The sequence below is a fragment of the Anser cygnoides genome, chromosome 17 (genome assembly GCF_040182565.1).
Source record: "Anser cygnoides isolate HZ-2024a breed goose chromosome 17, Taihu_goose_T2T_genome, whole genome shotgun sequence".
Classification (NCBI taxonomy): Eukaryota; Metazoa; Chordata; class Aves; order Anseriformes; family Anatidae; genus Anser; species Anser cygnoides.
The window spans coordinates 4,198,649-4,214,781 of NC_089889.1; the positions used below are offsets into that span (position 1 = coordinate 4,198,649).

Here is a 16,133-nt window from a genome sequence, read left to right on the forward strand (position 1 = left end):
GCACCACAAAGCACTGCAGGTGCTTAACCAGCCTAGCAGCACCGCTTACCAGCACAAGGCACCGCGCTATTTCCTTTCTCCCACCCCGCTTGGGGTAGAGAAGCATAATCAAGACAGACGGAGAAAAATCTTCAAATCCCAAGGCCGGGGGTTTGGCCTTCAGCTCCACGCGCTGCCACGCGAGCAGGTCGCCCCGCAGGCAGAAGAGCTGCTGCCAGGTGATTCCCTCACACGTCCGAGGAGCTGCTCTGCAGGCACCGCGCTCCTCAGCCCTTCACACTCCGCACAAAAGCGTGAAAACGCGGTGCTGGCTTCCCCCACGGCCCCACAGGGGCCTCTCTGAGGAGACCACAGGAGAGGAATTCGGTGCCGCACGCAGGGGCAGAGCCAGTGCCCGCAGCCCCGCAGCCAGGCCCGAGCCCAGGCCGAGGCAGCTGCAGGCCTCGAGGGGAACTGGAGAAGCGCGGTGTAAACGCTGGATGTGCCCGGAGCCAGAAAGCTGGGCGAGGGCTGCGCGGCATTTCCTGAAGGTTCCCTCTAACGAGCGCTGTCAGCCCGCCAGCCCCGCGGAGCCCTTCCGTGGGAAGCACGGCGCTGCCGGGCCCTCGGTGGCACCGTCACAGTCTGTGACAGCGGGAGCTGCAGAAATGAAATTCCTCCCACGCAGCGCAGAGGCAGGGGTAGGACATCCAGGCAAGCAAATCCACCCAGATCTGGTAGAGCTGAAGGGGAGAAACTGCCCGGGAGCAGCGCAGAGCTCCCACGGCACATGGGCGGCTGCCTCACCTCTCCGTCCCCAAGCACCAGCACCTTGTCCCACCCCGACGTGCCTTGTCAAGTGCCCTGTCAAGCTCAGAACAACGCAGAAGCTTGCGACCTGCCCCAGTCTCCAGCCTGGACACGACGCTTTCCAGCAAAAGCAGCAAGTCCCCAAGCTCTCTCGCCAAGCCTCGGCAGCCCTCCTCTTCCCACCGCTTCCTCAGGTGCTGGGACCTGCTGCAAAACGCGTGACTGAGTATAACCGAAGGCCAGCAGTACCTGGGCAGTACGTGCCAGAAAGCAGAAAACACGGCAACTGCTAGAGGGAAGGAACTCGAGAGATCTGTCATTCCGGGCGGGAGGAAAAAAAGCCATGTTCAAGGCCTCCTCGGTTACGTAAACTTCATTTCCATGTCTTTTATCACTGATAAGATAAGCCATTGCTCAAGTTCAAGTTCTGTATCAAGTAAACCATGATAATCCTCTTAGGAATTCCCCATGCCCCAGCCTGAACAGACCTGCAGAAAAGAGCTTAAGGGGTTGCCTTCGGCTTAAAAAAGAAACACACACAAGCATGCAGCCACATACTTATTTATAACGTAGGCAAACTGGGGCCCGGTATAGAATAGGAAAGGCTTATACGGGGCTGCCTGAATAAAGGGACCTACTTCTGCCCTAGTTCATCAAGGCTACGAGCCACCGCTCCGTCACGCACCGCGCAGTCAGCCACAAAGAAAATCGCCCTTCCGAGAAGGATTCCTTGCAACAACGAGGACCTGGAGGAGCGGATCCCGAGAAGCAATTAAAGTGATTCACGGCCAGCCCCACGCACTTTGTGCTGGATTACGCCAACAAGAGTTTTCCAGGCTGCTGTATTTTTTTATTTCTTATTACAACAGAGGATAATTTTACCTCATCTGAAGCCGGTGGCAGAATTACAGTGATTTCCAGCAATTACCCCCCTGCTTCAGGTGTAAGACTGGAACTCGCCAAGACCACCCCCTCCTGTTGTACCCCTTCATCGTACCGTCAGGACATCCAGATGTGAGCCATCGTCTGTATTTGTTAGCCTGTAATCTGACCCAATCTAGCAACTGGATATTCTTACTAACCACTTAAATATGCACTTGCACGCACTGCCTCGTAACACAAAAGGCCACTTCATAAACTGCTGATTGCAAGATAGATGACAGAAATAAACAAACTCTTGTCCTCTGCTGCTGCACACCATCAGGATGCAAATTACCTGGGCCAGCAATTTTATCACAGCATCTTCCAGGCGACTGCCTGAGCCTACAGGCAGCGAAGGCCAACTTTCGAAGCCTACAGCTTCACTTTACGGGGATAGCTCGACTTCACGGGGCCACCCTTGGCCACCCCCAGGCACTTCAGTGATGTGCAGCCACAGACCAGGAGGGCACAGCCTTGCACGACCGTGGCAGGCACAAGAGCAAGGCGCAAGGCAGTGGTATCTGGGATCAGGACTTAAAACGAAAGCTTTGTTCAGGCCTATCTACTTCCCTCAGGCAGCCCAACGGGCTCAGGCACCCACAACTGCTTCTTACGCACTTCCAGAGAGCGAAACTTTCATCCCTCCAACCCCAAAAAAAAGAAAAACTGCCTCTCCCCACCACGTTTTTCTCGAACATGCCTGGGAATTTTATAACACGAACTAAAGATGCAGCACATCGATCCAAACATCTCTCCCCTCCCCACCAGCAACTTCAGGATCCTTCAGCGCTGACTGACAATCCACAAAACCGTGGCAAAGGTTGTTTTCAAATCAGCTGCCGGAAAAGCTCTTCCAAGATAGCAGCTGAATTCAAATCACATAGCAATTATAGCTCAGGGGGATTTCTAGGTTTTTCTTTCAAGAAACCTATCTGAAAACAAAACAAAAGAAAAAAAAACTGCTTTAAATCTCATTAAAAGATTTCAAAGTGTGTCGCAAGCACGCCACATTTTCCACCAAGGCAAGCAGGAACAAATCCAACTATCTCCACCCCAGCCGAAGAGGTTTTGTCCTTTAAACCCTCGCTGCGTGCCCCCCGTTTCAGCAGAGGAGCGGGACACGGCAGGGTCCCCAGCTGCTACAGACCTCTCGGCATCACGCTCGCCGCCCCGTCCCGCGCCGTTCCCACACGGTGAGGTTCTCCACGCCGCCCTCCTTGGGTTTTCGCCCCTTGCCTCAAGGCCGCATGCAGATGACCGTGCTTTTTCTGAAGCCGGTGCCAATGAGGCCGCTGCATTCGTTATCCGGGAGGATAATGACAGAGTGCAATTCAGTCAACAGCAAATCCTCCCCGGGGAGATGCCCTCTGACCTCTCCCGAGCTCGGGGATGAAAGTAGACAGCCAGATCTCAGACAGGCGGCAGAGCTGAGTGAATAATTCCTAATGAATCCTTTCATCTCCCCTTTTGTTTTGGGGCGGGGGGAACGGAGGGAAGCGGAGGGAAATGGTTTGGCGCTATCCACCAGCAGAAAATGATTTTCTAGGGCTACTCCAAATCACTGTCAGCCGCAGCACATTTTTCACGGGCTCGGCTCGGGACGCGGCGGGCGAGCTGCTCCCTGCGGGCGGCCGGGTCCAGAGGGGGAGAGCAGAGCAGCACAGCCCGGCCCGCAGCAAGAGCAGGGATGCCGCCGGAATCCCAGCCTACGAGCCCCATGGCAAGCAGTAGAGTGAATTCAAATATCCGCTGAAACCGTGTTTTCGCCAATAAAACTCGGTTCCAGCAGCACAACAGTAAATACGTGAAGAAGAAGAAAGTTCCTTAAGTAACGCCCACAGAAAGCCGTGGACCCGGGGACCTCACCTCTCCCCGCGTGCCTGTCAGCCCTCACCAGCAGCTCTCTCCCGGTTACAAACCCACGAGCTGGAAAGACAGCGAGCGTGTGAGATGAGCAAATTATTACCCCCAACAAAAAGCAGCAATTCTCCCTTCTCCTGCGTGAACTCAGCGGCAGAATCAAGTCCTGCAGCATCTCCTGAGTGTCACCCAGAGGTTTTAAGGGAAATAAGGATGGAAAGCAGCGGCAGAACACAAACCTCCAAGCTGCTTTACAAGCTTTCGGTCACCCAAACAGCACCAGGCCCATGGGTCTGCATCCAGGCAATAGTACCAGCTGCAGGTGTGCAAACTTCATCCCCATCTCTCAGGCCTGAAATCAGCCGCGTCTGAAGCAGTCGCTTCCACCCAGCTGCTGCTACACTTCGAGATCTGCCCTCAGCAGCACCGGTATCTCACGCTGCTAACAGGAACTGCACGCAGGGCCCACAGCCCCGGGACGCTCCCTCCCCTCCTCCGAAACAAATGAACCAACATGAGCCCGCACGCTCTAATCGAGCTTGGCGAGGGTATTTATAAAGATGCCAGATCCCAGGGGTATCGACGACAATCTCTTCCCCAGTAAGGCCCGACTCCAGCCCTGGGCTCTCTCAAACCCCCCTGCTACCTCGCACGCCGCCCAGGACATCATGCGCGGCCACGCAGGGAGCAGCCGCCATCCCCTGCAGGTGCCCAGAGCACGGGGGCCGCGATGCCAGCGATTAGGCAGAGCTTCAAAGGAAGGGAAACAAGAGTCCTAGTCAATGACTGACCAGAGGAACGGCTCAGGCTGCTCTCATTTGCTCCTCTCTCAGCACATTTGTTTGCCAGGCTGCCCGAGAGGCTCCCAAGGGTCAAACCCAAGGAGCCGCGGGGTCAGCGACTGCGCCGCGATGGCAGCTCCGCCGAAACGAACACAAAATCCCGAAACTGCCAGTGAAAAGTTCCCAGCCTTCACAATTAAAGCTAAAAAGACGTGGATATGCAAATCCTCTAAGCTCAAACATGCCAGAGACAGCATCAAAACTAAAAAACCACACGTGACTGCTGGAGATCAGAGGTTAACAATATTTAGTGATCCGCCTCACATTCTGACTTGCTCGCAGTGGGCTGTGGAAAGCAAAACCCTGCTTTCAGGCTATTTTGAGAAGCACTCACAAGGTTTATCCCAGAAACTGCTCTCTGCCTACTCGGATTTCTCAGCCGAACCGATCACATGGCGCTCCGACGGCCTGCCGAAGACACTTGAGAATAGCAGCGCTGCCTGCCGCTCCCCGCCTGCCACAGCGCCGCTTTTAATTGAGGCTGAACTCCTTTAGCCCCTGCTGCAGCCTGCAGCTCCAATCACTGAAATAATAATTAAACCCAGGAGAAACGGTCCAAAGCAGCGGTGCCCTTAACTAGCGCGTTAAGACGGGGAGACCTGAAGACGTGCGCAGACACCTCCAGGACGTGCTGTTTTGTTTCCAGCCTGCAGACCTGCCTGGGTTTCGGATCTGCCTGGGTTTTAACGGCGACGTCGGCGCGGCAGGGATCTCGCAGTGCAGCACAGAGACAGAGGAGAGGCAGAAAAGCGTCCTTAAAACTTGCTTTCACCTCGCCAAGACCGAGGAGGAAATCACGGCGAGTTTCACCCGCTTCGGGACCTTCCTCCTCTAATTCCTGGGAACGCCGCAGCTGATGACGACCTGAGGTGGGCGTTCAGAGCAGGGCACGTGGCCCCGCGTCAGTGCGGCTCGGGCACTCGCCCCAGCTCACAGGGTCCTAGGAAGGAAACCCGCTGCAGACAGCGCTGGCTGCGAAGGCCGGTGGTGCATCAGGCAGCGCTGCCCTGAAATCCAAAGGGGAGAGACTCAGCCTGGAAACTGCTCTTCGTTAGGTTAATTAGTCGAGTTTGCTGTAAGCAACTCGGTTACCATAGCCACAGTGCCCGGAGAGGAACGCTTCACACGGGTGTCCCTGCCTGGGACCGGGGCCGGGGGCTGCTGGCCCTTGCTGCCACTGCACAAACACCGCTCGCGGGAAGGCTCCTGGCCACAGATCACACGGCTGCTAAAAATAGTGCTGGAGAGCAAACAGGTTAACGGCACGGCGAGAAAACGCATTCACACACGGAAATAAACAGAACCCATGCGAGACCTGCCCCCCAGCCTGCCCTGTGCGCGTTAACAACCAAGATGATGCTGGGTGCTCTTAAAAACCCAAGCCCTGCCGTCAAAGAAGTGACCGAGAGCTGCCCGTCTCCCCACGCTCCCTGCACACACAGCCAAATCTCTTTCATCTGCTCCGGTGCCTGGAAAAAGTCCAGAGTTAGAGCATTTCCCCAAACAAGCACATATTTTAAGTGTCATTAGCTACACTCTGCCCTTTTATGATCAACATCATCTCAGTTGCTCACAAATCTGCCATGCAACACACATTTATCCCTGTACTCGAGGCACGCCAGCAAAACTCCACTGCTCATAGAGGAGAAGAACGGCTGATTTAGGAAAGTGGGAGAGAAAAGGCAATTTGCAGTTCGACCGAGCTCCTCCAAAAGTGGGAAGCCCCGAAATTTATCCTAAAATCAGCAAGAGGCAGCGGAAAAAGTCAAAAAGCTCAGCCTTGCTTGACAGATAGCCCCAAACCCATTAAGGAATGCAGCTCAGCGCCACCTTTCTCAGCAGGTTAATGTTAAGCTGCTGCTTTTTTTTTCCCTCTTGCAGATGCCTTAATTGCTTGCTTAATAAGGATTTCGCCGCTACGCTTATCGCAAGGCTCCGAGCCGGCCGTGTGACGAGGGCGCAGAGCGCAGGGCAGACCCATTTGTCTCCGTAACTAATTGTTCTGACTTCTCAACGTACACACCAAATTGACTTGGCAAGACTGCAAGGCAAAGCTGCTGTATTTATTTAGGCATTTCTTCTGCTTCGTACAACAAGGCTCCAACCTGGGCTCCCAGGCCAAGACACCACGGGCGTCTTTATCACATTTATGCAAAACCGGATCGACTGAAGGAAGGATCAGGCCCCAGGTTAGCAACATTCCTGGGCACGTCCTTTACGCCAGGTATTTTAGCCCCGGTTACCTGGCTAAGAATTAGCTGGCGAAGCGCTCCAAGTTCACGAGGGCGAGCGCCAACACTCTTACTCCTGGCTGCAGCCTCCCCACGCCAGGGACCAGCCTCCGCACGATATCCGGGGCGTGCAGCCTCGCCGATCCCAGCGCGGGGAGCGCCTGCGTTAGCCAGGCACGTCCGACCCCGGGTAACGCGGGGCCGCCGTCGTGCACGGGCACGTTCTTCCCGGAACAGCCCCGTGCCTGCGGCCAGGGGTCTGCCTCCGCACCCGCCTTCCAACTCCGCCAAAGGTTCAAGGTGTTTCCGCACGAAACAAGGAACTAGAGCGAGGCGAGCACAAGGGCGCATTGTGCGGGGAGCAAAACCTCCTGCAGAGAAATCCGCAGGCTTTTAGCAAGCACGACTGGACAAAACGGGGCGGGGGGAATGCCACAGACAGAACTTAAAGTTCTTGTCCTGGGGAAGCTGATAGCAAAACTCACGTGGTGGGGAAGCAGGAGCAACCAGAGGGCTTGCACACCTGTGTCTGGCTCCGCAGCACGACTCTGGGCAAAGCAAACTCGTTTCCCAGCTTTCAGGGCATCCACAAAGCGTTCTGGAGTGCAGGAACACCAGTCTCGATGGAGATGCAAGCCTTAGCTTCCCGCAGCGAGAGAGACAACAAGAACACAAGCCTTAAGGTATGCACTTACGTCTCTCTACTTCTGTTTCATAATGCTGGAGAAAACCCCAAATCCTGCAGCACTTCAGCCCGTCACCACGCAGCCCTCAGGAACGCTGCAGGCAGCTGGCTGGGTGCTGGACCAAAACCACAGCAGCTCTTTACGTGCCTCTCTAATCACTGCACCTTGAGCCCCAAAAACACCAGAAATCTAAAGACGCAAAAATTTTTAGCAGCTACCCGTCAAGACAGCAAAACAAAGCCAAGACTAAAACCTACAAATGAAGGAAAAAAAAAAACAGAGAAAGCAGAAACAAGGGCTGGCTGACACCTCCTGTACGTGCTGTCAGCAGGATCACCTACTCCGAGAACAAGGACGCAGCGCGATGCTCGGCGCATCTGACACATGACAACTGCTCCACGGCCCCAACGCTGGAGTTGCACGAAACCCTCTGAGCGCCCATTGCCTCGCAGCTCAGGAACAAACAGCCACTTACACTCGCTCAGAGCACTCCAACTCCACACGCTGCCCCCCAGTCAGATCTTTGGCTCTTGACCTCCTCTCAAGCATCCACCCGGGGCGCGGAGAAGCCTTCCACCCCGCCGCCAGCCACGCTCAGCAGCTCCAGCCACAAGCGTGCAGCCGAGCCGGCAGCACAGGGGCCGTGCAGAAACATCTCACCGGCAGCCCACGGTGGCCACCAGGTCCGCAGAGCGCACGCAGTGGCACCACCACCAGCCCCAGCCCCTGCACGCAGCCAGCCTCCAGCATGGGCACACGGGGCCACCTCCTCGGCACCCTCCAAGCGAGTTAGTTAAGACTAAACGAGTTAGTTAAAGACTAGAAAGCCTCAAGGAATAACACTGATGGCTTTTTCCACTGCCAGTTCAGAGAGTTTTTTTCCCCAAAACACTGGATACACAGATTCCCATAACGTGCAGACTTTGCTGCGTTTTCTTTCTTCGACGGTTTTTAATCACTTCTGGTCTGGCATTTGGAAATTATTATTCACACACACACACAGGCAACAGGAACAAGGCTGCAGGGAAACACAGATTTCACTGGGCTGCCTGTTTTTGTCTGTGGACACCACCTCACATATTACCAAATCAAAACAAGGCGGCCAACTTCAGCACGAGGGGGGAAATGAAAGGGCAGACGGGTGACCTAGAAATGAAGCTGAGTCTTTGGCATGAGCTCGAAACTGCAGCGGAGGCAAAGAGAGGCAGAGCTTTCCAGGCTCCATTTTGAAAGCAGCTACCAAGTGGAATTACAGGACACGGTACCTGCAGAACAACGAGGGCAGCGCTTGATCGAGGAGGTCTTTCCAACAGGTAGGAGTCACCCCCTTCAAAGAGAAGGGAGCCTTGTTCCAAGGCAGAAGGGATGCAGTTATTTAAAGCCTCGATGCAGGAACCCCCCCGCGAGCAAACGACTAGAGAGACTTCCCAAGTGCACAGCTCTGATAGCAAACACCACGGCTGCTCCACGCCCAGGCTTTACATACCACATGAGATCACGAAACGCATGACTGTAATGGCAAGGGCTTGGCGAGTCCGTAGCCGAGGCTGTAGGGCTTCGAGCAGCGGCTGAGGAACGCTGCAGTCACACGTCTCGCAGCACGGATCCAGTACAAACTCACCCCGCCAGTTATAATTGGTTCGAGGAGGGCGTGAACGAGGCACCTCTGTTCCAGCAAGTTTCAGGCTCCGTCAGGTAGCGTCCGCAGCGCTGGCGCGGAACCGACGCAGGCTGTGCATCGCCCCCGGCAGGTCTGGCAGGGGAGGCCGCCGCTTGCTCGTGGCCCGGGCTGGATGTTGTTATACCGCTGGGTGGCCCGGGGTAAATCGCCGGGGGCTCGCAGCCTTAAAACCAGCTCCTTGCAGCATCAGGCCAAAGAGACGACAGGAGCTCGCTGGTAAACACTTGCCCAGGGCTGCAAAGTGGCCACGCATCCTGCGGCGGAGAGGAAGACATCCTCCGTCCTCCGAGCCAGGGCCGTGGGGATTCTCAGGACGCCTGGCTTCACGTGCCATCCCAGACACCCCTTCGCTCTCCCCTACCAAAATCCACGGCGACGCGCCCCGAGGAGGATGAAGGCTGCCCGGGGGAATGCAAGGCCCCGGGGACCGAGCAGAGACGACGGGATGATCTCCATCAGGAACCTTCCCAAATCCTGTCATCCTCCACCCACGGGGCTGACACATTTCTTTCATTTTACCTTCTTTAACATGAAGACACGGCAAAAATGAAGGATCACAACACAAACCCCGCTGCCCAAACACGCACAGAACAAACATTAGCCGTCTTGCCCACGGAGCCGGTGGAAGGCGTTCAGATGGCGGCGCTGAGCGCCAGCCCACGGCATGCAGAAAGCAGGGCTTACGAGAGGCAGGAGCCCCCGAAGGCACACGGCGGACGGACACGCCACCGGAGAGCTCCCGCAGGTCGCCTGCAGGGAAAAGAGCGGCCAGGCGGTAAGGGTTAACGCCCCGGGGATTTGGGGCCGAAACCGCGCTTCTGGGCACCGCCACAAGGTCCGGCGTTACACCGGGGAAACAATGCTAAATAAAGGTTACGCTGAGCAGTATTATGTAAATAATTCTCGTCCACAATGAAAGGATAAACCCAGACTGCTCGGTTAGTTATTAACTCGGGAGCCAGCGCCGCAGAGAGGAAATCCTGCCGGCTCTCCCTCCCTCGACATATGTACCGGAGGGCTGCAGATGGGCCTGCAGCTCCCCAAGACAATACCCGCAACATCCCCTGCCTCCCCAGGCGCTGGCACTCTCCCCTGGAGCACTTCCCACCGGAGGAAACCGTGTCAGCCCCACCACATTGTCTCCTCCGAGGGCAGCCCGCTCGTCCTGAATCCTGCCGCTGCCCGGGCTGCCTTCAGAGCCCTTCCTCCTCCTCCTCCTCACCGAGGGCTGCCTGCCCTGACGGGAACACGCTCCTCGCCACGTCCCTCCACGTGAAGCCGGGCCCAGCCCTTCCCTTCCCCTCGTAGGCTGAACCTGCTGGAGTTTGCCTCGCCAGCACCATTTCTTCTGCCCAGAATAACTTACTCAACCTTTCTGTCGCCTCCTCCCCCCCCGCAACCTCCCTCCAGCCTTGGCCTCACGACTGAATGCTTTATGTTTGTCATACAATTTTAAATCTGTCAGCAATTCATCCATCTGCTGCCTCCTGGGTTTTTAATGCTGCGAGCGGCTCCGGGATACAGCCTTGCATAAAACTCTCCATGGAAAATGAAGCTGTATCTCATTCAGAAACGGAACCAGCTTTGAGATCATTTCTTTCCAAGGTGTTGGGCTGTTTCAAAGGCTGGCTTCTTCCCTACAGCTAGCAGAAAAGCAGTGATGCTATCCGCTCTAAAATAAACATTATGGGAGCGGCGATAAGGGGAAATATTTCAGCTGACTAAGAGCAATGCGGGTTCAAATCCAAGCGTAAGCTGATATTGCTTGTAATTTGCTCCCAAGCCAAAAACACAGACCGGGAGTGGAAAAAAAAAATGGATGGCATTAAACAACGAGCAGCACACTCAGCGACTGCACAACTTCAGCATTTGCATTATTATTTTTTTTTAAACTAACCTTCAGTTTCACGGACCATAAAGTTAATTTGGAGCTCGCTTCCCTTCCCTGTAACTAGACGAAGCTGCCATCCTTTACATGTGTTAATGTTTGCTCGGTGCTCCGGGGCTTCAGAGCAGTCAGGGGCATTCCCCGTGCCACCCGCGGGCACACAGCCGCGCCGCCTGCTTTGCTCGCCCCGTCCTCACACCAGGGCAGTAACCGCAGCCCCTCCACGTCCATCCTGGTCACGTCTCCTCCAGCACCGGTCACCTCTCCCCTGCAGGCTCCTCTTGGACACCTCCAAGCCCAACTCGGCCCACTGGCCAGGCGACTGCAGCCCCTCCTGGGGCAGGCTGCTGGCCTCCAGTAAGCCAGCCCGTGCCCCCGAGGCTTGCTGGTGGCCTTGGGAAGAAGGGAAGTGACAAGAGGGGTGGGCAGGGGACTGGGGGCACAACCCAGATTTCTCAACTCCCAGCACAGTCCCGCTGCTGCCTCGTGTGAGGGTCAGGGCTCACTTCCCAAAACTGCCAATTCACGCATTTCCTTCTGCTGTTCTGCCCTCCTTCCCCTCCCTTCCCTGCAGCTCCCTCCCTCGCCTGGACCAGGCTCCGGGGGCACTTGGACGCCCGCTGATCCAGAGGCCTGCCTCCCCTCTTCAGCCGTCTTTTCAGGAAGCATCTCTAGCCACGCTCATTAAATGAGACCCATTTCCATTTTCTTCCACGACCCAAAAATCTGACCCTCGGGCACCACAGGGTAAATCCGAGACCTTGACACCTGTGTGCCAGGACAAGTCCAGCCACAAGGAGCAATTCTCCACTGCTCTCACATCAACACGCAGCAAGGACCCCAATTAAAGCCACGCCAAAGCCTATATCAAGGCATCCTAGATGAGAATCCATGACCCCATGATGCCTAAATCCTTAAGCAACCGCAAAAGCCCCAGCCAGCGATCACAGCGGCGACCGGGTGCTGCTGCGCCTCATCCCTAGCTCCATTAGAGCCGACCCTGCTCTCTGCTGAAACCTCTCCACGAGGACCGAAGCGCGCTGCAGCTCACCAAAGTGCCGCCGCACGAAGAAAACCGTCCTTTCAAGCACACGTTGCCCTGGATTCCCATCCTCATCCGCCCCTGCACATAGCCCGCGGCCCGCACTCGGTGGATCGCTGCTGGCAGCCACAAAACCCAGGAGAATCAGCCCCTCGCCGTCCGCAAGAAGGAACCCTTGCGGTGAGGGCAGAGCACTCGTGGGGCAGGGACTCCTCTTCACCACCAAAACAGCTCGAAACGTTGAACCACACGCCACCTCTCCGGCCTCAGTTTTCAGACTTGTCCATAGATCTGGTTGGAATGAGCCATCAGGTCAGGGACGGGTAGCGCTGCACCCCAAGCCCTGCACCTCTCAAGCCCAACGCCTTTGCCACTGCTCAAATCACCTGCCCAAAGCCCGCTCCAGAAAATTTACCCGTTTAATCCTCCCTTCCTACCCGCTCACATAGAACCGGGGAGATCACAACTTTCCTCCCTTCCAAGGAGCCAGAAGACGAAGCTCACTCACACGCACAGGTTACGGCTGGCTTTGAGCGGGCTTCTCCCACGACGACCCACCTGTACCCAGGACTGTATTTCGGCAGAGGCACATTCCTGGGTCACTGCCAACCAAACCAGCAGCAGGAGAAGCGCTGGAAGGCATCAAAGGGCCAAATAACGCACAAGCACGTCACAAAACACGAGGACGTCTGCTCCGACCAATTCCAGCCAGCGCAGCCCGGAGCTGCTGCGGGGACGAGACGGGCAGCTCTGTTATTACCACGTGTCGCTATCGGCACAGCTGCACGCACGTCTTCATCGCCAACCATAACAGAACTGCCTTCACCAGACTGGGCCTTGTAATTACAAGACACGAACACGGCTGAACCAACCCCCCTCTGGATTTGGCGCGGGATGGCTCCGGGGACGGGTACAACCTCCACTCGAGGCGGCTTGGTCCAAATCCAGCCACAGCCGTTAGCAAACGAAAGGTATTGCCAAGGAGCAGCTGCTCGGTGGCTTGCGTGAAGCGAGCTTATGGTTTCAGTCCAGATCTTGTCGTGAAGAAACGCCCGTCACCTCCCTGGCACCCAAGCTGTGAAGCCAGAAGCATCCACCCTCCTCTCCAGCGTGGGAGCCCCGCCGCGGGAGGCGTTCCTGCACGGAGCTCCGCAGCAGGCCCTGACCTCTGCAGGGCTCTCAGAACCAGGTATGTTTTGCAACTTGGCAGAAACACACAGCTGAATAACAGAAACCACCACCCACATAAAGCCAGAAGAACAAAGTACCAGTGTTTTCCTGCCCCAGACATGTGCATGCCCCATCTCCTCTCTCGCACCAAAAATAGCTTCTACTTTTTCCCTTTTGGCAACAACGAAGTAGGGTTTGAGTGCATTTGCTTTCAATAAACTAAATGCGTTTTGCAAGAGTATCTCTCATACCGAAACTTACCCAATTGAAGTTATAAAATATTGTCACACGCAGAACTTCCCTTCCCCTCCCGCGGCACCTCGGGACTCGGACTGCAAGCTCTTCGCAAGCCTTGCTTTCCGCTCTCCCCGCACGAGGCACAGCCTTGGAGCACCGTGGAGCCAGGATGGCAGAGCTAAGCCCCAGAGTCACCGAACGTGTCAGCGGTGAAATTCAGAGAAGCAAGCACAACCTCACGAAAGCCATCCGGAAGTTTTGTCGCCACTTTCACAGGAGTTGGAAATACCAACCCAGCTGTCCCAACTCACTTTCCTCCCCTTTACGAATTACCACCATCAAACCATCTCTTTAAAAATCACACAGCAAACCTTAACCTTGCTGATAAAACCTCGGCCCAACGCAAAAAACTCTCACCCCACGCAGCCGAGGAACACCACTGGAACAACATCACCTCCAAAGTCAGATTAAAAACCACCGGATTCAGCAAAGCCCCGACGTCTCCAGGCACTCGAAGCCCCAACCTTTGCTTTGTGAGAATACCGAGGGAGAGGTCGCAGGAGAGTTCAAACCATAAACGCCTGCGAGCCGACGGGGCGGCGTGAGGAAATACCCGCCGCACAGATCACCTCCAGCGCCACGGCCCTCCGGGGCAAATTCTTGAGCTGACCCAAAACACAAAGTTCAGGGAGCAGACCCAGGCGGGCGCAGGCCGGGGCATCCAGCGGGTTTGAAGCAGCGGGAGGCAGGGCGGGGGTTCAGAGGGGTCAGCACTGCCCATGGCGGGGGTTCAGAGGGGTCAGCACTGCCCCGATCCCCCAGCCTTTGGGCTGGCTCTGGGAGCAGCCCGCATGGCAGGCAGCTGCCCGCACCCACCGCCGCCCGCTCCTTGTGCGCCGCCAGGGCACGGGAGCAGCGGGAGAAGCGGGACCGGGAAATTATGAGAATCTGCAGGGGGGAAAAAAAGCGTCGCTCCGGAGGCTGCAGCTGGGAGAGAAGCGCACACTTGTTGCCTGCAGACGCCGGCAGACCGGCCCTGTTTACCCACCGTAAATATTTACACGGGAACCGCCGAACGCCGCATCTCCGGATAAGTCAGCCCTGGAGTTCGCAGCTCCCCACGCCGGGGGGCTCGGGGCCGTCCCTCGGCACCAAGGGCCCCGTTCTGGGGGCAGCGGGGCGAGCCTCGCCCGGCGCTGGATTCCCCACTGAATCGCCTCCGATGCAGATTCATCTCCCTGGGCTCTCACGGCGAGCGTGAAACCACCGGCTTCAAGTACGCGTGTCAGGCGAGAGCCCGAAAAAAAATAAAGCAGAATTGAAAGGGATTTTTTTTTTTTTTTAAGAAAAAAACAGCCAAAAAGCACCGCCACGCTGCTGGGGGGGGGGGGGGGGGGGGGGGGGGGGGGGGCTGCCTGTCCCCAGAGCCCCCCGGCCCCCCGTTGCCACCAGGCTGCCTCGCGTGGGGGGGGGCTTTCCGTGGGGGGAAAGGGAAAGGAGAGGGGGAAAAAGGGGGAAAAAAAAAAAAAAGGAAAAAGAAAAAAAAAAAAGAAAGTTTCTTCCCCGCTCAGCCGCTCTCGGTGCACATTTTCATTTTTACGTAACCGCGGCTGGCTCGCCGACCTACCTGCCTGGCAGCCCCTCCGCTCGGCCCCTGGGCGCCGCAATTAGCAGCAATTAACACTGCTCCATCCCCCCCCCCCCCCCCTCCAAAAAAAAAAAAAAAAAAGAAACATTTCCCATTGCCCCCCCCCCGTGGGCTACCGGCGGGTCCTGCGTGGCCGGGCTGCACCCCCCCCCCAATAACCCCTCGCTAATTAATTAGCGGAGGCGGCGCTAATTAGCGGGGGGGGGGCGCTGCGGGGCCGGCGGTGCTCCTGCCTTACCTAATCCCGCCGCCGGCTGCCGCCCCCCATGGCCGCTCCTCGGGTGCCGCCGCCGCTCCTCCTCCTCCTCCTCCTCCTCCTCCTCCTCCTCCTCCTCCTCCTCCCGCTGCGGGGCCGCCTCAGCGGCCGGCGGGGCAGCGCTGGGCGCGGGGGCTCGGCCCCGCCATCTGCGCCGTGGTTATAAATCCAGAGCCATGGGGGCTGCCTCTCCCCGGGGAGCCGAGCCGGGCCGGGCCGGGCCGGGCCGTGGCAGGCGGGCGCAGCTCCGCGCCGTGCCGCTCCGAGCCGAGCCGTGCCCTGCCCTGCCCGGGCGGGAGGGAGGGAGGGAGGCGGGCGGGAGGCGGGCGGGCTCCGCTCCCTGCTCCGGCCGCCGGGCGGGGCCGCGCCGCCCGCCAGCCTTAAAGGCGCCGAGGCCGCCTGCAGGGCCGGGCACCCCCCGTGTCGCTGGGGGGGTCTCGGGGGGGTGGCACGGAGCGGGTGGGGGCAGCCCCGCGTCCCCTCGGCAGGGCTGCTCGCGGCGCCGGCCGGCCCGGCCTGGGGGTACCCCCGCGGGGGTGCCGCCTGTGGGCAGCCCGCGCCAAGGCCTCGCTGCACTCACGGTGGAGAATTTCTCCCCGGTATCTCATCTAACCCTGCCCGGTTTGGTTTAAAATCGTGGAATCATTAAGGTTGGAGAAGAGCTCCAGGATCGTCTGGTACAACTATCCCCCCAGCCACCGGTGTCACCCCCTAAGCACCACGTCCAACCTCTCCTTGAACACCCCCAGGGACGGTGACGCCACCACCTCCCTGGGCAACCCGTCCCAACGCCTGGCTGCTCTTTCTGAGAAGAAATGTCTCCTCGCTTCCAACCTGAACTTCCTCTGTTGCAACTTGAGGCCGTTCCCCCTAGTCCTATCA

The 16,133-nt window shown here is 57.4% G+C and overlaps 1 protein-coding gene across 6 annotated transcripts in view; it reads right to left on the reverse strand.

Moving 5' to 3' along the window:
• The window catches only part of NCOR2 (nuclear receptor corepressor 2), a 234,396-nt gene extending 218,877 nt beyond the window's left edge, over nt 1–15,519 (reverse strand). For 3 of the 6 annotated variants that reach the window (XM_066979209.1, XM_066979208.1, XM_066979204.1), the window contains exon 1: nt 15,234–15,519. The gene's annotated coding sequence lies outside the window, so the exon portion shown is untranslated. The remainder of the gene's footprint in view (nt 1–15,233) is intronic. The other 3 variants (XM_066979212.1, XM_066979211.1, XM_066979205.1) reach the window with 2 other exon arrangements.
• Between the last annotated feature and the right edge of the window lie 614 nt (nt 15,520–16,133).